General features: G+C 41.9%; 2 protein-coding genes and 1 pseudogene across 3 annotated transcripts in view; 2 read left to right on the forward strand and 1 right to left on the reverse strand.

The window, feature by feature from the left end:
• Nucleotides 1-9,233, reverse strand: part of SMAD9 (SMAD family member 9) — a 74,553-nt gene extending 65,320 nt beyond the window's left edge. For both annotated transcript variants that reach the window (XM_050766077.1, XM_050766076.1), the window contains exon 1: nucleotides 9,172-9,233. The gene's annotated coding sequence lies outside the window, so the exon portion shown is untranslated. The remainder of the gene's footprint in view (nucleotides 1-9,171) is intronic.
• Nucleotides 1-27,156, forward strand: part of EXOSC8 (exosome component 8) — a 668,826-nt gene that overhangs the window by 575,567 nt on the left and 66,103 nt on the right. The window lies entirely within an intron of this gene.
• Nucleotides 11,311-12,109, forward strand: LOC126940318 (ragulator complex protein LAMTOR3-like; annotated as a pseudogene).

The raw sequence follows: 27,156 nt of genomic DNA on the forward strand, positions 1-27,156 counted from the left end.
TTCACCACATCCAGGCTGCTCTCAAACTCCTGCCCCGCTTGGCCTCCCAAAGTGCTGGGATAACAGGTGTGAGCCACTCCAACTGGCCAACTATTGTATTATTAAGCCCCATGTAATTAATTGAAGTTCTAACCTAAAGCCCATTGCTTTACTAACGCGATACCATAAATTTCTTTGAAAGACAGAATTATATAATGAATTCCCTACTTCCTATGCATAGTCTGTCTACTTAACGTAATATTATATAGAGCATAACCTGTCTGTGAATATTTGCAAAGTGTTAAATGGCTATAATCTTTTTAATATATATATTTTTAACGATGTGTGGGCAATGTTTAAAATTTTATAAATGTGTGTGTCTCGAGGAAGGCTGTTTCCTGGCGAAAGGCTGCCTGAGGGGGTGGAGTTCATAAACTGATAAAGAATCATAAATAAGCCGTGTTATGAACTGCTGTTCGGGAAAGCTCAATTTTATTTTTACTTTTTTATTTATTTTTTGAGACGAAGTTTCACTCATTTCCCAGGATAGAGTACAATGGCACGATCTGAGCTCACTGCAACCGCCGCCTCCCAGGCTCAAGCGATTATCCTGCCTCAGCCTCCCCAGTAGTTGGGATTACAGGTATGTGCCACCATGCCCAGCTAATTTTGTATTTTTAGTAGAGACGGGGTTTCTACATGTTGGTCACGCTGGTCTTGAACCCCCAACCTCAGGTGATCCGCCTGCCTCAGCCTCCCGAAGTGCTGGGATTGCAGGTATAAGCCACCGTGCCCAGCCGGGGAAGCTCGGATTTTTATTTGCTAAAGAGAAGAATGAAGCAGTGGAGATGGTATGTCAATTGCTTAGCTAGGAGTTGCAGCCATTTAAAAGCATGCACACCACTTGAATTTGTCTTCACTCTTCCAAATACCCCTTTGATCATGTGATTCTTCTGTTCAAACCATTTAATAGTTCTCTTGACTACGGGTTAAAATTGAATAGTTCTCCTTTGCCTATAGATTAAATCCCAATTCCTTGTCCTTCCTTCCACCTCACCCTACAAAAACCAACCTATTGAGGGAAAAGAAAGGTGGGGTCGTTGAAACCCCAACATATTTAGGGAAGTGAAAGGTGGAGTGGTTCAAGCATCAACAATGAAATGGACACTACCCTAGCAGCTAAGTATTTCAAGATGAGACATGGTCCCTTTCCTCTATAACATTATTGAGAGAGTAATCGAAACACATTATTATCAGGCAAGTAATAGGTGCACCATTACAACAGTTCCTAGAGGAATGTACTCAAAGTGGTCTGGAGGCCCCCGGCTGGCTAAAAGTGTTGGGTGGGGTTTCCTATAGGACCAGCCATGCAAACTCACCCTTGAACCAGTAAAGGATAGCAGGGAAAAACAGGAGGAAACTGTACAAAGGCTGGGTCCTCCTCCTGACAGACTGAGTAAGCAATGAAATTCCATGGCCTGGGGATGTTCTCAGCATCTCTAAGTTCTCATAAGGACTTACTGAAAGAATCTCTTCCTGTTTATGTCTCTTCTATTCTACCTCTACCTTCTAGTGTACCTCCCAAATCCCAAATGGGATCATTCTCATTATCCTTGACAAGACTTAACTAAAAATTCACACACAGAAAATACGGAAGTCTTATCAGGAAAAATACAGTCATCCCCAGGTATCTATGGGAAAATCAGTCCAGAACGCCCACAGACACCAAAATCCAAGGATGCTCAAGTCCCTGGTATAAAATGGTATATTTGCATATAACCTACCACATCCTCCCTTATACTTTAAATCATCTTAGCTTACTTATAATACCTACTATACTGTAAATGCTATATAAACGGTTTTTATTTTTATCTTATTTTTGATTTGTATTATTTTTATTTTTTTCCTAAATATTTTTCATTTGTGGTTGGTTGAATCTGTTGATGCAGAAGCCACTGACTCACAAGGCCAGCTGAATACAGAAATAAACCCAAACAGATTACAGTTTGGGAAGGTAAGACATCTTACTACTGGAGAAATATTTTAGTATTTGCCTCTTGATCTCTTTCACGCTAACTACGCTATGAAACCCTGGAGACTGGGATTTTATTTTTGTCATTTTATTTCGTTGTGTAGTCCCCAGGGCCTGTTCTGGGGCCTCACAGGCAGTGTAGATATAAGGCACAGAGTAAATAATGGTTGAATAAATATCCTATAGAGCCCCATATATTTACATGTTCCACCTTCTAAAGTGATTCCTACACCCACAAAATTGCAACACTTTGAAACTCCAAGATATAATCAATACAACTTTAAAAAAATGAAGTGTATTTAGAATATCTTGCAATAAAATTAGATGCAATGACAACAGAAAGCAAGTAAAACTGCCACTCCTTTGAAATAATACTAACTTGTCATTATTTGCAAACACAGCCAACACCTAATGACTGCTTTGTGTAAACATATAGTCAATAAGCTGAAAGGGAAGCATTTAGGTCCATACATGTTTGTCTTTGACACTTATTTTATTCAACTCCTTTTCCTAAAAATAAAATTCTACTTCCACTAGAAAACAAAGAAAGAATGACTAAATGCATAAACAAGAGAAAGAAAACCACATGAGACCTAAAATCTTTTTACCTTAACACATTTTTCATCTTCCATATTCATTACCATATTCAGACTTGGCTTCTAATAATCACTTATATCATTAATAATAATCACCCATATCATCAATCACTGGCGGTCTTGCTTTATGAACAAGTTGTGCCCAATCCTGCGTAGTGATTTGGAAACTGGAATTCATTTTCCCCTAGAAACAACGTCATGAGTGCTGATGTACCGCTCTGGCCACCTCACTAGGATCGTCTTAACTCATAATGCAGGTGCCTTTCATACTGCTAACACTAATTCAAATATGTGATGTCCACTTTTGGCATCTGCCAATCTGCTTTCTGCAACACCCTCTTTCCATACTTAGGTGCCTCGAACTTCTCAACAGTGCTACTGCCCGAGCCTTAAAATGACTTACTCTTGGGCAGGGTGCGGTGGCTCACACCTGTAATCCCAGCACTTTGGGAGGTCAAGGCGGGCGGATCACGAGATCACGAGATCAAGAGATCAAGACCATCTTGGCTAAGACGGAGAAATCCAGTCTCTACTGAAAATAAAAAAAATAAGCCAGGCGTGGCGGTGGGTGCCTATAGTCCCAGCTACTTGGGAGGTTGAGGTAGGAGAATGGTGTGAACCCTGGAGGCGGAGCTTGCAGTGAGCAGAGATGGCGCCACTGCACTCCAGCCTGGGCAAGAGTGACCCTCTGTCTGAAAACAACAACAACAACAAAAAACCACTTACTCTTCCTTCCTTACTCCATCTCTCAGCCAAACTCTGTGATTCTCAGCAAAGAAAGGAGCAAGATGAATTCGTGAACTTATGATGAAGTGTACAGATAAGAGATGTTACATATTCTGCCACAAAGTGGGAAACTGATGGAATCTGTGAATCCCTTTCTGCGTTACCATTAATTCCTGAAACGTGGTACTACCAAGTCAGTTAAATTTAGATACAAGAATTCAGAAGGCAACTCCTGGCACTTCAGTTGAATGCTACCATCCATCAAATGCTTCTTAAAAAAGATCTGCAAATCTGCTGTAAACCTTCCATAGCCCACAAGTACTTAGGACAAAATCCTTTAGAACGACATTAACCATTGCACAATTACTGCGTTTTGTGAAAACAAATCAAAATACACAGTAACCAGAGTAAATCTGTATTTGATAGGCTTCTAAGCACTTTAACAGATTAAAAGTAAAAATTAACAGGCTATATGGAAGAAGATATTCCGTAGATTAAAGCAGTGATTTAAGGCAAACGGCCCAGTCTATCTAGGGATGCGCTCCCGGGGTCAGTGAGTTCAGGACGTGGCTACCTCACAGTGTTCACACTTCCACTACTTGCAAACTCTAAGTCATCAGAATCCTCAACTCACAATCCCCAACGTCACCAACACGTCTGAGTGGCCCCAAGACCACATGTATGCTGTCCAGATTTCCTTCATTCAGTGACAGAAAACTGGCAACTGGAGTCCTAGAATGAATGGACATCCCTGGCACACCCAGTGCTTGTAAACTGAAGACTGCTTTTCACAACTGCAGCACCAAACTCTCCTCGGGACTGAGGAGTACATGTTTTCTATTTATAGTCCCTCAGAATTAAATATGAAAAAGAAAAGGAAGTGATCAGATACTAAGTATTAAATTTCCCCAAGGGAAAATTCACATAAAAATAATCCCCACCAGTGACATCAGCTAATCAGAGCACCAAAGAATGAGACAGAGAGAGAAGATTTGGATATTTCATATCTAAAAAAGAGGAATTGAAAATCGTCATTATACGAAAAAATCAGAACTACCTATGTCTCCTTTATAATTATTCTCTGAGTTAAACTTTTTTCTTTGAATTAAATGTGGGCTGGGGAGTGAGGGGGAAGAACCGTAATCTCTTCAGTGCTTATGACTTCTCAAGTGTTACAGCCTTGTGCACACACACATCTACCATCCTTTTTTTTTTTTTTTTTTTTAAACAGAATCTTGCTCTGTTACCCAGGCTGGAGTACAGTGGCGCGATCTCGGCTCACTGCAAGCTCTGCCTCATGGGTTCACGCCATTCTCCTGCCTCAGTCTCCCGAGTAGCTGGGACTACAGGCGCCCGCCACCATGCCCGGCTAATTTTTTGGTATTTTTAGTAGAGATGGGGTTTCACCGTGGTCTCGTTCTCCTGACCTCGTGATCTGCCTGCCTGGGCCTCCCAAAGTGCTGGGATTACAAGCGTGAGCCACCGCGCCCCGCCTACAATCCATTTCTTAATATTTATGCATTTTATTTTAAATTCCGAATTTAAATTTTATACTGGAGTCTTGAAAAGAGTTTTGATTCTTGAAAAATGGGTTTTGAGTTGATTAGAGCTTCCCAATTAAAACGGTACAATTGAATATATTATACAGGCATGATATTTATAAGCAAATTCTATTTTTTCACATCATATTAACTGTAATACTAGATCATTACACAGAACACGATATATTTTAAAAATGAGAGTTAGTACTGTTCGATAACAGAATGACCAGGCACAGAAGGGAGATTCAGCCTCTGACAAGGCTGATAACAACACCCTTTATACATCTGATGTGAACAAAGCAGCAGCTCATCTCAGGAGAAGTCTGCTTTCCTTTTGTGAGCATAGTTTGAAACACATACACTAAAAACAGTATCAATTTTTATGCGGCTATGGTGGCGGGGGGAATCAGCATATCGTGTTAGCAATTTTCTGTGGAATCACATTAGTGTTTCATTGTGGTAGCCATATCACATTAAAATCTGTTTTTCTACTAAATGGCTTCCATTGTGTATTTAGCGAATCTGATATGGAAAATTGCTAATGCAATAAGAGTATCATAGAAGCTTTCCTGACTGTAGCTCAGCCACAATATTCAGGAGAAGCAGGCTCTCAACTGGGCTGAGGCAATTTCAGGCCTCGTAACAAGTCCTCAGCTCAGACTCAACACCAGCTTCTTGAAGGATGGACCTTATCCTATGGATGAAATGCTTTTACAGATTTTATCTCAGGAGGGACCAAGGGTTCAGTGAAAAAATGTGTCATGTATTTGTTGTTAATTGACAGAGTACTATAAAGGGCACTGTGGTCCGCATTTAGGGAATAAAAAAAGTAGATGAAAAAGTCCCTTCCTTCCTGGATCTTGTAAGGACGGTCTGAGGGGAAGAAATAAATTAGTCTATGAGTAACTTAATACAAGACAGACAAGAGTTGAAAAGGCAAAAAGCCACAGGAGCTCGAAGAAGGACATACCTGGGACCAGGTGATGATCACAGAAAGTCCAGTGAAGGCAGCGCCTGAACAGGGCATACAAGATAAAGAAGTCACATTCGAGGATCTGGTGGGAGGTGGGGAAGCTGGGAAGGCCTCAGCGTGGGGTAAAGATGCACAGGACAGGAAAGCCAGGGTATGCGTGGAAACTAGCATTCGCTATTTTAATTGCAGCATAAAATAGGGAAAGACCGGGAAGATAAGCCTGGAAAAGTGGTCTTGAGTCAGCCTAACACACAAGGAGGCCAACACTAAAGGAGAGCAGAATATAAGTCAGGCAAGCGCGGCTGAGGTGTCACCTCATGGTTTTGGGGTAGGAAGTGTCAGGATGAAGACCACCAGGCAAGAAGAATATCCAGTTTTCATGGGTATAATGACTTCTAATGCTAACAGATATCCTGAAATCCTAACAACTTTAGTTGACACAAGTTTCTTAAGAGACATAACTTACCGGAATATTTATTTTAAAAGGTTAGTTTATTACTAGGGGATAATTGTTTATTTTTTTAATGTCCTTACTTAGGACATGGACATTCACCAGGATAACATGAAACATTGTGAAATGCTCACACTATTATAAGTACTTATGTATTTACTGTTTGCATTTTTTTTTTTTTTTGCTTTAGAATGACTTTTCAACTCACTAGCAACAGTAACCAAGGAAATATAAATCCAACAGCCTAAAATTACAACTATTTGAGAAGATTCATGGTTTCAACGTACTGCTGTATTTACTGCTTTGTTCTGGACAGATTCCCGTTTTTTAATTCCTCTCTAAGTGTCCAAAACAATATACAGAAAATCTGCACTAAGCTTCGTTAAAGCTTTAAAACTTAGCATAGTACGTTTGGCATATCAGAAAAACCACGTATTTGTCATAACCTTTACCTTCCCTTAAATGAGAGTACATCCTGTGGATAAGGATTATTTCCCACATATTAAAGCAGAACATGATGAAACTGCTGTCTTATTTATTACAGAGGGAATGTCAGATATAAACTAGTTACCTTAATGCTATAGCGATCGCTTAAGAAACACTATCCCTCCAGTTTGGCAACGCATATTGCACTCTCATTAATCAGAATTAAACTATTTGGAAAATATATTGAGTATTTTCATGCTGACATTGAATATTTCCATCTTCATGAAACAATTTCTGGACAGACTTTTTTCCCTCCGACTGACCACATGATTAGTAAAGATAAATAGTGCACCAGTTGTTTATTACGTATGGATATCTTTAGTAATGTTTCATTTAAAAAACAAAACTAAACTCTTCTTTCTCATCCCATGTCTTGGGCAATCAGAGATGCAAGAGTTGACATCTGTGAATATTTTCTGATTACTCATTAACTAGGAAAATACAAGTTAAAAAAAGATTTTAAAAGGAGAAAAGCCAAATAGTTCATGTTGACTTTGAAAGACTGATGACAAAGATGTGGTAATTCTAAAGTACTTAGAGGTTTAACCCAAAATTTGTTTACGTCTTTGATTTTTAGTAAACACTGCAGATAAAAACGAGTTTGTTCAGATCAAGAGTATGTTGGCATTCCCTTAAGCATAGTTTGAAACCACAGAGCCCAAGCATAAAACAGCTCTGACAAAGATAACCAGTCAAGCATAAAAATGGGAGTTGGTTGTGTCAGAATACATTAAGAGGCCGAAGGCTGTCTGGTAGACAGCTGTCTTGCCATCAGTGAAGGTGACTATTACCACTAAAAGTTGTTTTTCGGATACAGTACTTGAAATTTCTGTCATCTTGTATTTAAAATGCTCCTTGTTTACAAAGCGTCACATCCTTTTCTCATCTGAAGCCTCCTTGGATAACCACAAACCTAAAAGCAGTCTAAAATTGTGTTGATGCTTTCCTACAAGCACAGGGAAACTCATTTATTGAATCTTTGTCTATTTGGAGTTGAGAATGTCTTTGGCTTTTATTTTAAATGCCTTCTTAAATATAGATCACTATTTTTAAAATGTAAACATCCAAAGGCATTCCCTCACACTTGGAGGAATGCTAAGGCAGGAGACATACTTGTAGTAGTCACATTTCACTTTCCCAGACGGATGCCACAAACGTTCCGCTCAGTTACTGCTTAGGAGGCAGCATTATTAAATGCCTCACGACTTTACGGTCAGCCTCCATGCTTCTTGCTAACCTACATTTCCAAAACATCATCCAAGAAATCTGGCAAGCCACCGAAATGGTACTAGTAAACTGGATCCATCCAAAGCACTCCACAGTGCCCTTGTGGGTGTGTATCTCACTGTGAACTGCTGGGTAAAGAATTTATATACAATTTTATCCCCAAACTCGATTTGTATCATTTGTAGGTTAGTTCTCAGGAGTACTCACTCCAGCCCAGAAATAAGTCAACGTAGTATTTCCAAACTATCATTTCAAATGTCCACGGTCAAGGGCGGGAGGAGGAAGGAATAGTAACGGGAAGACTTGTCAGCGATTAGCCATCCATAAAAATGCTTTCCCCGCGCTCCTCCTTCCGATCACAAAGCTGGCGTCAGGCAGTCTCCTGTATCTGCTCCCCACCTCGCCCCCTCCCCTCTGCGGAGAGCTGGCATCGAGGGGCGGGCCAAGGAAAAGACAAACACCCGGGCTCCGACACAGTCCAAGCGCGAGCCCGGAGACACTTGAACAACATTCCTAACTTTTTTTTTCTCACTTCGCATGCCTCAAAGGTAAGCAAAGCAAAAAGCCTATGAAACAGAAGGCCAGCGAGGCCAGTGCGGCACTGGCGAGTTTAAAAGTGGCCCCCCAAAGAGTCACAATGACGACCCCCGCCCCCCCCTCTGTCCGCTGTCCCCGCTCTCCAGCTACAGCAAGCGACTCCTCCGGCGCCCATCCTGGTCCCTGCCCACGCCCCGGGCCCCAGCTCCAGCCCGGCCGCCTCCGCCGCAGGACCAGCATCCCCTGACAGGTCCCGGGGCCCGCGGCGCGGGCGAATGCGGGCGCGAGGAAGGCGAGCGGCGCTGCGGCCAAGTCCCCGGAGCGGTCCCCTCCGGCCCCGTGCCCACCCCACCCTAGACAGGCCCCACCGAGAAGCACCGGGACGGCGAGCGCCAAGAGCCAAGCCACACGCCGAGGAGCCTCCCAGGCTGCCCCTAGGACGAACAACTTAGCCCTCCACTCAACGCGCTCACACGCACGCACACAAGCAGCGCGCGGCCGGGGAGGGCACGTCTTACCTGTCCCCGCGGTGCCACTCATCCCTCCCCCACCCAGGTCCGGCGCCCCCCACCCCGCCCCCGCGGTGGTCCCCCGGCCGCCCGCTCCGAGCGCCGCGCACTCACTGCCTGGCTGCGCGCTCAGCGCCTGCAGGGCCCGGGGGCGGCGGCGGCGGCGGCGGCGGCGGGGACCGAGACAGCGGCTGCAGCGGCGGCGGCGGCGGCTGCGGCGGCGGCCCCAGCCGGCGTCAGTCAGACTGGAGCCGCGAAGCCTCATCGCCCGTATTAGTGCGCCGACCTGGAAAGCGGCCAGGGAGCCCTGCTTGCGGCCCGCCTCCGCCCGCCGCCGCGCGCTCTGGCCACAACGGGAACCGCGGAGGAGGGGGCTGCGCGGGCCCGGCGGGGGGCGGGAGCGAGGCCGGCGCCACGGCCACGTGCCCGGAAACTCGCGGCGCGGGGGTGGCGGGGGAGTGCACCTCGCAGCGGTCCGCAGCTGGGTTCCCGCCTCTTCCCCACCCCCAGCCGCGGGCTGCCCTCTCCGTCCCCCTGCGCGACCCCAGGCTCAGCCCCTGCCGGCGATCCCGGCCGGCTGGGGGGTCCCAGGGTGGGGTGGGAGCCTTCTGCCTGCGTGGGTCGCCTCGCGTCTCTCTCTCCCACCCCACCTCTGAGATTTCTTGCCAGCACCTGGAGCCCGAAGCCTTAGAAGGGTTGTCAGCCCAATAAGAATATAGGATCACCCGCCCATCAGTCTGGAGACCCTTCTGAGCTGCTGTTTCTCACATGTTTCTGGGCCCTGGTGGACTCTCACTTGCCCTGTTTGTTCCTGATTTGCTTTTCGGAGTAAGGGGATCCTGACCCCATTGACAGTGGCAGAGCAACTGGGCTGCACTGGCATAGGCACAAGAAAATATAATCACTCTGGGGGTGAGCGGTGGTTGAAACGACTCATATAATTATGTGGATTGTAATTTCCTTACGCATATTTATTTGCTTAACAACCCAGCATGTGAGATATATTATCTAATCTAATAAAAGATACAAACTTATGGGCACACAGCAATGTTACTTAACAACTTTCTCGTCTCACGGCCTGGCTGCCCCCCAAGTAGCCTGCCTCTTAAGGTCACTGTGGACTCCTGGCACCCACTCAGACACGCCGCTTAGGAGGAACCACTTCTTGATTCCCCATCCGCCCGTAGGTCCTCACAGAAAAGGCATTTGCTGCAGGGGTGAACGTGGAATAAAGCCACACAGGGCAGTTTTCAGTTTGCTCCTGTGTGCCCGAAAGTCATACGTCCAATAGGCCCCAATAGCAGCTCCGAAATATAAAGCAAGGCTTTAAATTTAACTGCTTTTTCTAGTTCTCAAAGCACTGCACTTTCTTCATGGCAGATGATATTTTTGCATTATTATACCGTTGTAGTTGAATGGTGATTTGTTTAAAACAACATTTGCAGCAGAACCTTAAATACCATGCCTTAACCTCAAAGTCTTCTTTCTACATTGGCCCAGATACCTCTGCTCCTGGCTACGTGTTGGGTTTGAGATCCTCCTGGGTGAGAAACACCAGGAAACAGCGGAACTGGTAAGGGCTACAGATTATATTTTAAGGATTATGCTGGTTGTGGACTTTATTGTCAGTAAGCTAATTAGGTCCTCAGAATTGATACCTTGTGGCTCAAGTTTTTTAAAATTAAATTAAGAAAAGAAATGGCCCAATCACTATCTCAGTTTTCTTCTCCTGTATGAGCATAATGCGGAGGACACAATGCAGACAAAGAAATTATAACCTCTGCAGCGCTGGCTCATGATTCTGGCATGGAGTCGTTTTCAGTTCGCGGAATTCTCTTGACTCTTGGCAGGCCGTTGATTTAGAGTATGTCTAGTCAGCTTTTTTCTGTACGTTCCCATTTACATACCAGGATATTTCTGCATGATGGTGACTTTTTCCTGCCTAAACATTAGTCTGTCACTGATAGAATTCCTATCATGTATTCCTCAAGGCTAGTATAGAAAGTTAATCCATTCCACTCAAGAACAGTAAGATCTGGTGAGTTCCAAGAAGGAGAAAGCACTTGGCCTAGTACAGAAGGCGCAGTGTTGACACTCCATTTTACAGAAGCTGACTGTCCTGGTTAATGGAAAGCTAGACTTTGCTTTATCGGTGATTTCTTGATTGGCTGTGGTTTTACTGCTTAACAGAACTTCCACCAAAACATTCTGTTATGGGAATCATATGAGAGGAGCGACTCAGTCAGAGGTTGTGATTTGGTAGAACCGCCAGTGAAATTTTGGTTCAGGACCTCAAAACCACGGCAAAACTGAGATATGTTTTCTGAAAGACCTTAAGGTCTTGGCCTAACATGAGCTCCCTCAGGCTATAAAACAGTGGTAGGAAGGGCGGCTTCCTTACCCCAAGAGAGAGTCCATTCTTTGCATTTGCCATATACCCAACATAAAACCAGATTGTGGTCTTTGAAGCTGTCCCTGAAGTGACAGTGGAGAGAACCGGGCAGCCCAGAACTCCCAGTCATGGAGATTGATCCTGCAAGAGAAGGGAGTTCATCATGGTGGATGACCTAAAGCGATTCATGTATAAAATGTTGCCAAGTGTTGAAGGGCTCCATGCTATCGTTGTGTCAGAGTTGGAGTACCTATTTTGAAGTGGCCAATGATAATGCTCCAGAGCGTGCTTTGAGACCTGGTTTCTCATCTACTTTTGCCCTTGCAACACACCAAAGGAGCAAACTTGGACTTTCAAAAAATAAAAGTATCATCTGTTACTGTTACACCTACCAGGTGATTCAATTAAATCATTACCTTTGGTAGTGAGTTTTATAGCCAGCAGCAATGCCAATACAGGACTAATTGTCAGCCTAGAAAAGAAACGTTCTCCATTCTTTGAAGAATTGAGACAAGTTGTGGAAGTTTCTTAATCGGACAATGGTTTCAATGTGTACCTTATCTTTATTATAACAACACAATATCGATCCAGCAATCTTTAGACCGCAGTACTTTTATCCATGTGCTCAAGAAAAGGCCCCTTTTTCCAACTTATACTGAAGAGCAAGCATATAGATAAAATTTATGGACAGATCAATTGTTGTATTTTCTGGGGTAGGGTCTTTTCTTATTTGGTGAGATCTGGGGATACCACAAAAATGGTTCAGTCTGTCACAGCTCCCATGGAGTTAGTCCAGCCACCAAATTTGGATGAGATTCTATTCCGTGGATCAGAATCAAACCGGTACATTGATCCACTTGAGTCATTAAGTGCTCTCTATTGTACAATCTGCCCAGGCCTGCAGAATGAAGCCGATTTTTTTAATTGTGAATAATAATAAGGAGATATTTTTCTTCAGATTATGTTTTATTTATTCGCCTTGAGTGCGAGGAACGTAAAATGGCTTAGTAAAAGCAAAATCAGTACAATCACTAACTATTCCTTTGTACTTATTATTTTATGGTATAGCTGAATGTTACTGATTGATTCTTCTCAGAGGGTGCTGCTCTTTAATGAAAATAAAAATTATAGCTAATAGTTTTTCCTCAAACTCCGCTTCCTATAACCAATCAGTGTTTTAATGTTTGTGTGTTCTTTATAAAATTTAAATGTAATTTGTTACTGAATGCTGTTTCCAATATTAGCATCTATGTAAACATGATAGTATAACCATTTTTTCATATGTGAGTATAAATAAAATAGTATTAAAAAATAAAAAAGGCCGGGCGCGGTGGCTCAAGCCTGTAATCCTAGCACTTTGGGAGGCCGAGACGGGCGGATCACGAGGTCAGGAGATCGAGACCATCCTGGCTAACACGGTGAAACCCCGTCTCTACTAAAAAATACAAAAAACTAGCCGGGCGAGGTGGCAGGCACCTGTAGTCCCAGCTACTCGGGAGGCTGAGGCAGGAGAATGGCATAAACCCGGGAGGCGGAGCTTGCAGTGAGCTGAGATCCGTCCACTGCACTCCAGCCTGGGCGGCAGAGCGAGACTCCGTCTCAAAAAATAAAAATAAAAATAAATAAAAAATAAAAAAACCAGATTGTAACAAAGTCTGTAGTCATCCATGGATGCAAAGATTCTGCTTTGTACGTCTCTTGTACCTTAAGTTTGCGCTAGCACGATAATGTTTCCACTCAGAGTAATAACTAGGAATCAAAGCCTCCACACTCCTCCCACCTCAAGTCTCCTCTCTAAATTTTATCTGTAACTCTGTCCTGATGCTGCAGTTTTTCTGCCTCCCATTCGGACTTTCCTTGAAAGTCATCTTTCATTCTGTAATCATCATTAAACGCTTTCCTAAGTACCAGGCACCCGAATTAACTGTATGAACACAGAGCACTGGCCCTTAGTAAATGGAGCCTAAGAGAGAGATACACGTACCAATGATTATCACACAACTTTGTGTGTCACCGTAGGGGAATGGGCACAGGGAGGTGTCAGGGAGGTCTTCACAGGGTTGAAATTTCAGCTGCAACTTGAGAAGAGAACATGAACATCTACTGTCCTGCACCCTCTAGGCCTCCACCCTGCCTCAGTGGGTGCAGTCCTGCAGGTGCCGGCCTCACAGCAGAGTGCAGGCTGCACTTCGGCCCACTTGCCACCCTGGCCTGACACTGATGCAGGCCCAACTTGTTCAACCATGAAGGCAGAATGCCTGCTATGTGCAGAATTCCCTGAGGCTTTGAGTAGAAAAGCCTCAGTTTTCCTAGGAGAATTGTCAAACTAGTTGGGTAGATAAGAAAAATAGTGTTAACGCGGCAGTTCGTCACCAAATACATTCTAAAGGATTGAGACGAGAGCGATGGACCATCTTGACTCAGCAGTGACGATCAGATGCTGTTTCCATTGTGAGAGTCCCCCAACCGGGAACTGGACTGGCGCTTCCCACACCTCCTCTCATTTCCCTCTCACGACCTCTCGTGGGAGAATTATCATCTGCATTTTACAGTGAGGAACCTGAGGGACACACAGACTATCCCTTCCAGGCTGCCTGACTCTAAAACCCAGGTATGTACACCTCATTGTTGTCCTGGAACTTGAAGTGGAGTTGAAAAGTGATGAAACATGGGCAGTGACATCCCAGGAAGAATAATCTACACAGGCTGGAAGGTGGATGGGGGTGAGGGAGAAAAGTTTGTGGAGATAAGAGATAAGGAGACCAATTGGGAAGCCACTGCAACCATCTAGGCATGAGGTGGTGGGCATCTGCGGCATTCTAGAAAAGTGAGGAGGAGATGCATTTATGCACACTTTGAAGAGATAATCAATAAACTTTGGCCAAAAAACAAAACAAAACAAAACAAAAAACTGGAGAAATCAAGAATCGAAGGTGGAAGGAAATGCTACCTTTAGAAGAAATAGGTACTATGAAGGAGGAAACTATGCTTTGGGGAAAAAAGATAAAAGAAGATCACCCTCCTCTTCCCACAATTGTTCCTAAAATGAATTTATCTTTTTCCCCCTCACAGCAGCATCATTACATGAAATTGTATAAACTATGTATATGTTTGTTTTGACTGGCTCCTCTGTAAGAAAGCTGGTCTTGCTCACTACTTGTATCCCCACAGCCTGGAACAATGCCTGGCACATAGTAGGTGCTCAATAAATATTGGTCGAATGAACGCAATGTTTAGCATGTGGTGAAAAATATTAGGAAAGTAATTAGAAGAGAGATGTGGCTTTGCCTTTCTGAAGGGAGCGATTGCTATGCAGCTCCAGCCAGCTGTGGCCATGTGATAATAATATCATTTCAAGAGATAACACACATCCAGAATTTTATGGAAATTTTTACAACTTAAGATAGTTTTTTTCTGTCGCCCAGGCTGGAGTGCAGCGGTGTGATCTCGATTCACTGCAACCTCCACCTCCCGGGTCCAAGCGATTCTCCTGCCTCAGCCTCCCGAGCAGCTGGGACTACAGGTGCACGCTACCATGCCCAGCTAATTTTTGTATTTTTAGTGGAGATGGGGTTTCACTGTGTTCCCAAGCTTGGGGTGCGCAATGTAGGCAAGTCGATCGAGCTTGCGGCTGACACCCTTTGGGATCTTGGGCTTAACCTCCTTGGGCTTTACGAGGGCCTCGATAGCCTTGGCACGTGCACCCATGGCGTTGACACTGTTGGCCTGCATCTTCTTTAGGCCCTTCTTGTTGTGCTTCTTGGCAAAGCACATGTTCCTCAGGAACTTGGGGTCTACCCCCTTAAGAGATTCATATCAGCCAGACGTAGTGTAATCCCAACACTTTGGGAGGCCGAGGCGGGCGGATCACGAGGTCAGGAGATCGACACCATCCTGGCTAACACAGTGAAACCCTGTCTCCACTAAAAATATAAGAAATTAGCTAGGCGTGGTGGCAGGCACCTGTAGCCCCAGCTACTCAGGAGGCTGAGGCAGGAGAATGGTGTGAACCCAGGAGGCAGAGGTTGCAGTGAGGCAAGATCGAGCCACTGCACTCCAGCCTGGGCGACAGAGCGAGACTCCGTCTCAATTGAAAAAAAAAGAGAGATTGTATCTTTGTGATCAGGGTTTCTTGATGTCATTTCTGTGCCATTTTCGGGACTGGTTGTGTGTGGTGTGGTTCTTGGACTTGGACATGTCTGCATCGTAAGCCGTGGCTTCCTGGAACCGGAAGCTAATGTCTTTAATTTTTTAAAATGTACGGTTCAGAAGTCTTAACTATTGTCTTGCAGCAACAGATGTTTAGAACTTTTTTATCTTGCAAAATTGAAACTTAGTGCCTATTAATCACTAATGCCCTCTCCCCCAGTTCCCCCAGTTAGAAACTACCTTTCCATTTTTTGTCTCTGTGATTTTTGACTACTTTGGATACGTCACATGAGTAAAGTCATACAGTATTTGTCCTTTTGTGACCGGCTTGTTTCACTTAGCATAATGTCTTGGAGGTTTATCCATGCTGTAGCATGTGACAGGATTTCTTTTTTTTTAAGGCTGCATAATATTCTGTTATTGCATATATATACCATATTTTCTTTATCCATTCATTAGTGGACATGTGGGTCGCTTCTACCTTGTGGCTGTCGTGAAAAAATGAACATAGGCGTGCAAGTATCTCTTTGAGGTTCTGCTTTGAATTCTTTGGATATATATTCAGAAAGTGGATTGTTGGAGCAAACAGTAATTCTGTTTTTAATTTTTTGAGAAAACTCCGTATTGCTGTCCACAATGGCTGCAACATTTTACAGGCCCACCAACAGTGCACAAGGGTTCCAATTTCTCTACATCCTTGTCAACTCTTGTTATTTTGTGTTCTTTTGATAGCGACCCTCCTACAGGATACAAGGAGATAGCTCATTGTGACTTTGATTTGCATTTCTCTTATGAATAGTGCTGTTGAGCATCTTTTCGTATGCCTGTTGGCATTTGTATACCTTCTTTAGAGAAATATCTGTTCAAGTCCTTTGCCAGTGTTCTATTCTGGTTGTAATCGTGGTGGTTGTTGCTGTCGAGTTGTAGGAGTTTCTTACGTAATCTGAAGACGACCCCTTATCAGGTATGTGGTTTGCAAATATATTCTCCCATTCTGTAGGTTGATTTTTTTATTCTACTGAATGTTTCTTTTGATGCACAGACGTTTTTTAAGTTTGATGTTGTCCCATTTGTCTATTTTTGCTTTCATTGCTTGTGCTTTTGATGTCATATTTGCTTCTCATTCTTGATACCTCTGCTGCCCTTAACAAACCCAGAAAGATTTTTAATAAATTAAATCAATAAATGAATGAATATGCCATAAATAAAAAAGAACAGAAAGGCTTCTACTTAATTAAGTGGCAGGACTTACTCAACAATCAACTCCCAGTTGAAATTTCACTTGGGCTTCCTCATAGAGTGCTCCCTCTTCCCCTCCTTGTCTCATTAGTGACTTCCCTTCCTCTGCATCCCAGTTTAAGTGTCACATCCTAGAGAAGCCTTCTTGGTCATCTCTGACTTAGTCAGATCCTCTGTTTTGTAATCTTGTGTGGCCTATATCTCTCTCATTCATAATCACCACTGTTGTTCCACATTGATACATATTTAACCATTGGATTAATATCTGTCCCCTTTCATTAATTATAGTATCAAAAAGAATGATGAGTGTATCTGATTTTGCTCTTATTTCTCACAGCTAAAACTGTGTCTGGCACATAGTAAATGCTCATTAAATACTTACAAAATGTAGGAAGATTTACTCTGAGTAGAAGAAGAGAATAGGGTAATGAATCCTGGGCCTGGGCTTGGGTTTTTGATATCCCAAGTGCAGAGCAATGCAGGAGAAAACAATGCCTACCCCTGGACTCTTTTATGGAAGACTAACAGTTGTGTGTGTGTGTGTGTGTGTGTGTGTGTGTGTGTGTAGTGAGGGTGGACTGGGTGGTGATGCATGTTCACAGAGAAGTGGCAGGCATGTTAAAGGGGCTGAAGAGACAGAGTATGATCCATAAAACTTACGTCCACTGTAAGGGTGAAAGTATTTTCACGTGGGACTTAATTAATTGATGGTATATGTGGCACAGACTCTAGTCCCATCATAATGGCTTTTTTTACATTTAAATTTTATTTATTTCATTTCTATATATATTTGTAGTTTGTGATGGGGGTGTTTGATTTTGTGACACCTGATCCCCATAGAACTAAATGAGCCCCATTCTTTTTGAATAGCAGATATTTAAGTTAAAGATAAATTTAATTTTGATTTGGAAGCTGTGCAATACTTTCTGAAATAAAAGGCAACAACCTAGGGAACCCCACAATTATAATTGGGGTTTACCACTAATAACGGGTAAAACAAATCATTAAAGCCAAGTTTTTGCCTCAAATTGGCTAGTAAAATTCTCTCCTTTCCTTTAAAGGACAGGCTGAAGCCATTAGACCAGCAAGACCCCTGCCTGTGTGCTGCCTCTCTGCAACGTGCGAATTTTTTCCTTGTAACTGTGAAGTGATTAACACATTGCCTTTTTGCCATTTTCATGGTATTATCATCTTTATAATGGCTAATAAATCTTATGCTCTCCGATCCACACATTGCTCTTTCATTTACTTTATAGAACCCTAAGAGAAATTAAAGAGATATTCAGAATACTTTAAATGATAATAAAAGAGTATCTCTAAAAGCATTTTCTGTGCACACAGGATCTTAAACATTTGACCAATACAACCTAATCACTTTTCTTCCTTGATGATGTACTTCTAGGTTCACATATCATTTTTAAAAATTTTTATTTTTAGTTCTGGGGTACATGTGCAGGATGTGAAAATTTGTTACATAGGTACACGTGTGCCATGGTGGTTTGCTGCACCTGTCAACCCATCACCTAGGTAGTAAGCCCAGCATCCATTAGCTATTTATTCTGATGCTCTCCCTCTTCCCACCCTCCCTTCCCAACAGACCTCAATGTGTGTGGTTCCCCTCCCTGTGTCCATGTGTTCTCATTGTTTAGCTCCAACTCATAAGTGAGAACATGCAGCATTTGGTTTTCTGTTCCTGTGTGTGTTTGCTGAGGATAATGGCTTCCAACTTCATCCATGTCCCTGCAAAGGACATGATCTTATTCCTTTTTTTTTTTTTTTTTTTTTTTGAGACAAGGTCTTACTCTGTCACCCAGGCTGGAGTGCAATGGCGCAATCTTGGCTTACTGCACCCTCCACCTCCCAGGTTCAAGTGATTCTCCTGCCTCAGCCTCCCAAGTAGCTAGGACTACAGGCACCTGCCACAGTGCCCAGCTGTTTTGTATTTTTAGTAGACACGGGGTTTCACCATGTTGGCCAGGCTGGTCTTGAACTCCTGATCTCAGGTGATGCACCTGCCTTGGCCTCCCGAAGTGCATAGGCTTGAGCCACCGCACCCGGCTGATCTCATTCCTTTTTGTGGCTGCATAGTATTCCGTTGTGTATATGTACCACGTTTTCTTTATCCAGTCTATTGTTGATGGGCATTTGGGTTGATTCTATGTCTTTTCTGTTGGTTCACATATCATTTAATGAGTCTTAGGTCTATTTTTTAGGCCTCTGTTGACAATAGTTAGGGGCCAGGTGCAGTGGCTCCTGCCTGTAATCCCAATACTTTCGGAGGTCGATCACTTGAGCACAGGAGTTTGAGACCAGCCTGAGCAACATGGTGAAACCCTGTCTCTGCAGAAAAAAATACAAAACTTATCTGGGCTTGGTGACACATTCTTGTAGTCCCAGCTACTCGGGAGGCTGAGGTGGAAAGATCACTTGAGCCCCAGGAGACGGAGGTTGCAGCGAGCCGAGATCCCACCACTGCACTCCAGGATGGGTGATAGAGCAAGGCCCGGTCTCAAAAAAAAAAAAAAAAAAAAAAAAAAAAGAAAATGGGGATGGAAAATTTCATTTACAGGAGGAATAGGATCAGGAAAACTATTATACAACATGGTGATTATAGTTAATAACAATGTATTGTATACTTGAAAATTGCTAAGAGAGTAGATTTTAAATATATATATGTATCACAAATAAATGATAAGTGTGAGTTGATACATATGTTAATTAGCTTAATTTAGCCATTACACAGTGCGTGCGTATTTCAAGACATCATGTTGTATACCATAAATATATACAATTTTTATTTATCAATTAAAAATGAATAAATGTTTTAAATAGACATAGAAGGAAACAAATCCTGATACTTATTTGTTCATTAGGTTTTGCATTACTCTTAGAGTGAGAAGTTTGAGTGGAGAAATACAGTCTTTTTTTTTTTTTGGAGACAGAGTTTCACTCTTGTCACCCAGGCTGGAGTGCGATGGCTCGATCTCGGCTCATTGCATCCGCCAGCTTCAGCCTCCCAAAGTGCTTGGATTACAGGCATGAGCCACCATTCCCGGCCTGAAATGAAGTCTTTTAAAATAAAGTTGCGTATAGAATAAGGTAGGTCATAAACACATAAATAAAATATGAGATAATATTCTGTATTTACCAGATACCAAAATATTCTTTCTGTTATGTACATGTGTGGGTTTCATAAAATTTTAGTTTGTAAGCTGACGCTCATATTATTTAATTTGGTTATCACCATAACCCCGTAGGGAAGCAGCCCACATAGTATCTCCATCTTCCCATGTCATAGATAAGAAAACTGAGATGCACACAGCTTGCCTCACTGGAAAAAGTAACATAGTAACCAATCAGTATCTATCCCCAAAACCAATGCCTGTCTAGAGGAAACTATGATGCCCAAGAAACCACATTTTTAAGGAGATTAAATTTTCCAACATGTATTTCTTCTGTGAAATATAAATAAGGTTCTGTTTTCATTAGGATTTTTATGGAGTGAATGTAAAAAAGTGAATGTAATATGGTTGCCACTAAAGCTCAGCTATAATACACTTACTATTAATAATCAGAAAGGTGAATTGCAGGTGTTAAAGAGGGTAAAACATTACATGGGACTAGATTAAACTGAGGGTTTTACAATTAAAACCTCCATTTGTTTTTCTCTTTACATAATCAGCCTGTGGGAAGAGAAAAGTAACCACAGTTGAAAACGTTAGTGGGCTTAAATCTCACCTTACCTACATCTGGAGTGGTATGATAATCTGTCCTCTCCTGATTAGGGCTTGTATTTGATAGGTTCTTCTAATGCTCCTTTTATTGTATTTTATTTATTTATTTATTCATTTATTTTTGAGACGGAGTTTCCCTATTGTTGCCCAGGCTGGAGTGCGATTGCACAATCTCGGCTCACTGCACTCTCTGCCTCCTGGTTTCAAGCGATTCTTCTGCCTCAGTCTCCCTAGTAGCTGGGATTACAGGCGGATGCCACAATGTCCGGCTAATTTTTATATTTTTAGTAGAGATGGGGTTTCACCATGTTGGTCAAGGCTGGTTTTGAATTCCTGACCTCGGGTGATCCACCTGCCTCGGCCTCCCAAAGTGCTGGGATTACAGGCATGAGCCACTGCTCCCGGCCAATACTGCTTTTATTTTAAAAAGGACAAGTTGGACACTAGTTTGCATGCATAGCTTATTGATTCTCCTACAGTGGGGTCATAGCTCCCCATTTGTGATGCCAGAAGATTGCCTGTGGAATCACAAGACCTCTTCCAATGTTCTGTTATGCTATAAAAAGACCAGAACCTTTACATTTTGAATTAAAAGAATATCTGTGCATTTAAAAAAATAATAATAAAACAAAACCAGTAGTTGCGGCAGTAGTAGCCGGTAGTGGGGTGGGAACTTAAGTAATAACAGGACTGGGAAAAAAAAGTTAAATGCCTATTTTAGCTTTCAAAATTAACCTTTTCATGCTGGGCATGGTGGCTTACATCTGTAATCCCAGCAATTTGGGAGGCCGAGGCAGGCAGATCGCTTGAAGCCAGTAGTTTGAGACCAGCCTGGGCAATATGGCAAAACCCCTTCTCTACAAAAAAGAAAAGTAAAATAAAAAATTAGCCGGGCCTGGTGGCATGCGCCTGTAGTCCCAGGTACTCGGGAGGCTGAAGAGGAAGGATCACTGGAGCCTGGGAGGTGGAGGCTGCCGTGAGCTGAGATCGTGCCACTGCACTCCAGCCTGGTTGACAGAGTGAGACCCCATCTCCACAAACAAATAACAACAACAAAATTAGAATTTTCATTTTCAGATACCTGTAGATTTACATGGGTTATGGACTGAATGTTTGTGTCTCTCTAAAATTCGTATGTTGAAATCCTAACCCCCAATATGATTGTACTGGGAGATGGGCCTTTGAGAGGTAATTAGGTCATGAGAGTAGAGCCTTCATGAATAGGATTAGTGTCCTTATGCTAGACAACCCACTCTCCTTCTTTCTCTGCCAAATTAGAGCACAATGAGAACACAGCTTACTGCAAATGAGGAAGAGTCCTTCACCAGACCCGGGATCTGTTGGCACCTTGACCTTGGACTTCCCAACCTCCAGAAATGTGAGAAATAAATTTATGCTGTTTAAGCTACCCAGTATATGGTATTCTGTTATAGCAGCCTGAACAATGACAAAATGCAATTTTAAGAAATTATACAGGAAGATTTCAGTATTCTTTGTCCAGTTTCCCCCAATGGTAGCACCTTGCAAAACTATGGTATAAGACCACACCCAGCATATTGACATTGATACAATTAAGAGACAGCACATTTCCATCACCACAGGATCCCTCATGCTGCCTCTTTATAGCTACATCCACTTCTTTCCTACTCCAGCACTTTCCTTAATCATTAATTCATTCTCTATTTCTATAAATCTGTCCATTCAAGAATGTTATATAAATGGAATCATACAGTATGTATGCTTCTTTCCACTCAGCATAATAATCTGGTAATTAAGGCTGTTGAGTGTATCAATAATTGTTCCTTTTGGTTGCTGAGTAGTATAGCATGGTACAAATACACTCCAGTTTGTTTAACCCTTCATCTGCAGGAGGACTTCTGGGATATTTCCAGTTTGGGGCTATTACGAATAAAGCTGCTATAAACATTTATGTAAAGTTTCTGTGTGAACATAAATCTTCATTTCTTTGAGATAAATGCCCAAGAGCACAATTGCTGCATCGTGTAATAGTTGCATGTGTTGTTTTTAAAGAAATTGCCAAAATACTTACCAAAGTGGCCGTACCATTTTACATGCTCACTGGCAATATATGCATGATCTAGTTTCTCTGCATCCTTGCCAGCATTTGTTATTGTCATTATTTTTTGTTTTAACCATTCTGCTAGGGGTATAGTAGATATCTCATTGTGGTATTAATTTGTGTTTTGGTAACGGCTAATGATGTTGAGTATGGTTTCATGTGCTTATGTGTTACCTGCATATCTTTCTTTGGTAGACATCTCTTCATACTTTTGACCATTTTAAAATTGAATTATCTATTTACTTTTTTTACTGTTGAGTTTTAAGATATCTTAATATATTTAACATACTAGTTCTTTGTTGGATATGTGGATTTGGGGTATTTTCTTCCACTCTCTAACTTGTCTTTTCATCCTCTTAAGAGGGTGTTTCAAAGAGCAAGAGGTTTTAATTTTGATGAAGTTCAATTTAATTTTTCCTTTTATTCATTGTGACTTAAGTATAAAGTATAAGAACTCTTTGTCTAGTTCTAGATCCCAAAGATTTTATCTTGTGTTTTTCTTTCCAAAATTCTGACATGTTGCATTTAAGCCTGTGACCCATTTTAAGTTTTGTGTAAGGTGTCAGACTTAGGTTGTTCAATTTTTGCCTATAAATGTCCAGTTGTCCCAGTACCAATTGTTCAAAAGATTGTGTCTTTCACTGAAGTGCAATTGTGCCTTCATCAAAAATCAGCTGGGCCCAGGTATAGCAGCTCACCTGTAATTTCAGCATTTTGGGAAGCCAAGGTGGGAGGATTGCTTGAGGCCGGGAGTTTGAGACCAGCCTAGGCAACATTGAGAGATCCCGTCTCTACTAAAATTTTTTTTTTAATTAGTTGGGCATATTCATATGGGCCTATTTCTGGTTCTCTGTTCTGTTCTATTGATTGATCGGTATCTGTCTATCCACCAATAGTGTCAATCTTGATTACTGTAGCTATCTAGTAAGTTTTGAAGTCAAAGAGGTTGATTCTTCTTTTTCAAAATTGTTTTAGTTATTCTACTTCCTTTACATTTTCATATAAAATTTAGAATAACATTTTCTACATCTACTAAAATTCTTGCTGAGATTTTGATAGAAATTCTATTAAGCCTGTATATCAATTTTGGGAGAATTGACATCTTTACTATGTTGAGTCTTCCAATTTAGGAATATGGTATGTTTTAACCATTTTTTTTATTGATTGTAAATGATATTGCATGTATAATTTCTGTGCCCATGTGTTCATTGCTAGTATATATAAATACAATAAATTTTCGTATGTTTATCTTGTATTTTGTGACTTTTGTTTTTTTTTTTTTTTTTTGAGACAGAGTTTTGCTCTAGTAGCCAAGGGTGGAGTGCAATGGCGCAATCTCGGCTTACAGCAATCTCTGCCTCCTGGGTTCAAGCGATTCTCCTGCCTCAGCCTCCCGAGTAGCTGGGATTACAGACATGGGCCACCATGCCCAGCTAGTTTTGTATTTTTAGTAGAGATCGGGTTTCTCCATGTTGGTTAGGCTGGTCTCGAACCCCCAACCTCAGGTGATGCGCCTGCCTCAGCTTCCCAAAGTGCTGGGGTTACAGGCATGAGCCACTGTGCCTGGCCTCTGTGACTTTAATGAATTCACTTATTAGTTCTAGGTGGATTTTTTTGGTAGGTTCCTTAGAATTTTCTATGTAGACAATCATGTGATCTACAAATATGGAGTTTTTATTTCTTCCTTTCTGATCTGTATGTCTTTTATTGCCCTTTATTGACGAAAACTTCCAATACTATATTGAATAAGAATGTGGTAAGAGTAGCCATCCTTGCCTCGTTCCTGCCCTAAGAGGAAAATATTCAGTGTTTTGCCATTAAGTATAATGTTTTCTGTAGGTTTTATGTGGTTACATTTTATCAAGTTGAGGAAGTTCCCTCTATTTCTATTTTTCTGAGGGTTTTATTGTGAATCAATGTTGAGCTTTGTCAAATGGTTTTGATGAAAATCAGTTGATATAATCATATAATTTTCTTCCTCAGCCTGTTAATATAATGAATTATGTTGATTGTTTTTTAAATAATGAGCTAGCCTTGCAGAGCTATAGTAAGTCATGCTTGGTCATGATGGATAAATCTTTTTAAATATTCCTGAATTCTATTTGATAATGTTTTATTAAGGATTTTCACATCTGTATTCATGAGAGATATTGGTCTGTAGTTTTCTTATTCTCTTGGTCTGATTTTTGATATCTGTTCTGTTTTCTGGAAGAGAGTATGTAGAATTGGTGTTAATTCTTTTTCTTTAAAAGTTTGGTAAAATTTTCCTGTAAAATTGTCTGAGAGAGGAGTATTGAAATCTCCCACTATAATTCATCTGTTTTTCCTTGCACTTGTGTCCATTTTGCCTCATGCGTTTTGTAGATTTGTTGTTTGGGGCATGCACACTTAAGATTTCTATGTTGGGCCTGGCGCAGTGGCTCACGCCTGTAATCCCAGCACTATGGGAGGCCGAGGCGGGCGGATCACGAGGTCAGGAGATCGAGACTATCCTGGCTAACACAGTGAAACCCCGTCTCTACTAAAAATATAAAAAATTAGCCGGGCGTGCTGGCCGGCGCCTGTAGTCCCAGCTACTCGGGAGGCTGAGGCAGGAGAATGGTGTGAACCCGGGAGGCGGAGCTTGCAGTGAGCCGAGATCCCGCCACTGCACTCCAGCCTGGGTGACAGAGCGAGACTCCATCTCAAAAAAAAAAAAAAGAAAGATTTCTATGTTTTCTTGGTGGATTGAAGAATCTTTCTTACTACAAAATATCCCACTTTGAGTCTAGTAATTTGCTTTGATATAAAGTCTTTTATCTGATGTTATAATAGCCACTCCTGCTTTCCTTTGATTAGTTTGTATGATACCTTTTTCCATTTTATACTTTCAACCTGCTTATATTATTTGTCGTGAGTTTCTTGTAGACAGCATATGGTTAGGTCATGTTTTTAAATACTCTGCTAATCTCTTTTACTTGAATTTAGATTAGTTACATTTAATGTAATATATTCTTGATATGCTTAAGGCTTAAATCTGTCATTACTTTTCCTTGTTTTATGTCTGGGTTTTGTCTTTTCTCTTTTTGAAATAGGGTCTTACTCTGTTACCCAAGCTGAGTGCAGTGGTGCAATCATGGCTCACTGCACCTCAATACCTGGGCTGAAGTCATCTTCTTGCCTCAGCCTCCCAAGTAGCTGGGGCTATAGGTGCATACCACCAAGCCTGGCTATTTTATTTATTTATGTATTTTATTAAGATAGGAGTCTCACTGTGTTGATCAGGCTGGTCTCAAACTCCTAGTCTCAAGCAAACCTCCAGCCACAGCCTTCCAAAGTGCTGGGATTACACGCATGAGCCATCATGCCTGGACTTCTGTTTTGTTTTTTATTTCAGTTTTCTTTTTCTGCCATCCTGTGGTTAGTTGAACAATTTTTAGAATTCAATTTTTGTTTATTCATAGTGTTTTTGAGTGTATCTATTTATATAGCTTTTTTTGTGACTTCTCTAAGTATTACATTATACATAACTCATCACATTCTACACCCTTTTCTTTGGGGTAAGCTCTTGCCCCAGGTGCCAGCTCTTCTCCCAAAAATCACTAATCCATTTCCCCAATCTAGTAACCTCTAGATCTCAGAGAGAGCACACTCCTCACCTCAGCTGAGCTCCTTTGAAAGTGTCAAGGGACTAGGTCACTCAACCTCATTTTCTGGACCAAATCTGGAGGGAGAAACCCTAAAACTCCTGAGTGAGATTGCCAGGGGATTGTCCCCAGGTAGGGGGAAGCAGGGAACAGAACATGGTAGCTATGTTTACATTGTGTTGTATAGTATTTATTGATTCAGGAAACAAATGCAAAATTCTAAATAAAATGACTTAGAAACTGCCAAAAAACCAAAAAGGGAACCTTGAAACATCAGGAAGAAAGAAGGCATATGGTAAACTAAAATAAATAAATACAAGTTCCTTCTCCTTTTGAGTTTTTAAAATTGATTGTGGAAGCAAAAATTGTAACACTGATGTGGTTTTAAATGTATGCAGAGGAAATACATAAGACTGTTATATTATAAATATATATTTAACATTCATTAAGTGGAGGTGGGTCATCATAAAGGCCTTCATTCTTCACATTGAGTAGGCTGAGGAGGAGTAAAAGGAGGGGTTGGTCTTGCTGTCTCCCAGGTGACAGAGGCAGAAGAGATGGAGGAGGTAGAAGGGGAGGCAGGAGAGGCAGGCACCCTTGGTGTAATTTCATGGAAATATTAATACATCGTAATTCTGGTCTGACTTTTTTTCGTTTCTCTAAAAATGTTTCTCTACAGTACCAATCCTTCTACCATTTGCTTTAGTTTCAGTGCCCATATTGTAGAAGGGTCCAAGTTGTAAAAGAAGTCACAAGCAGTCTTGAATAACTGGAGTCCTGCTTCTTGTATGTCTTCTTCCGCATCATCTGGCACTGGTTCAGAAGCACTCGTCTCCATCAAGTCATCTTCTATTAACTCCACTGGTGTTGTCTCTGTTA

The sequence above is a fragment of the Macaca thibetana genome, chromosome 17 (genome assembly GCF_024542745.1).
Source record: "Macaca thibetana thibetana isolate TM-01 chromosome 17, ASM2454274v1, whole genome shotgun sequence".
NCBI lineage: Eukaryota > Metazoa > Chordata > Mammalia > Primates > Cercopithecidae > Macaca > Macaca thibetana.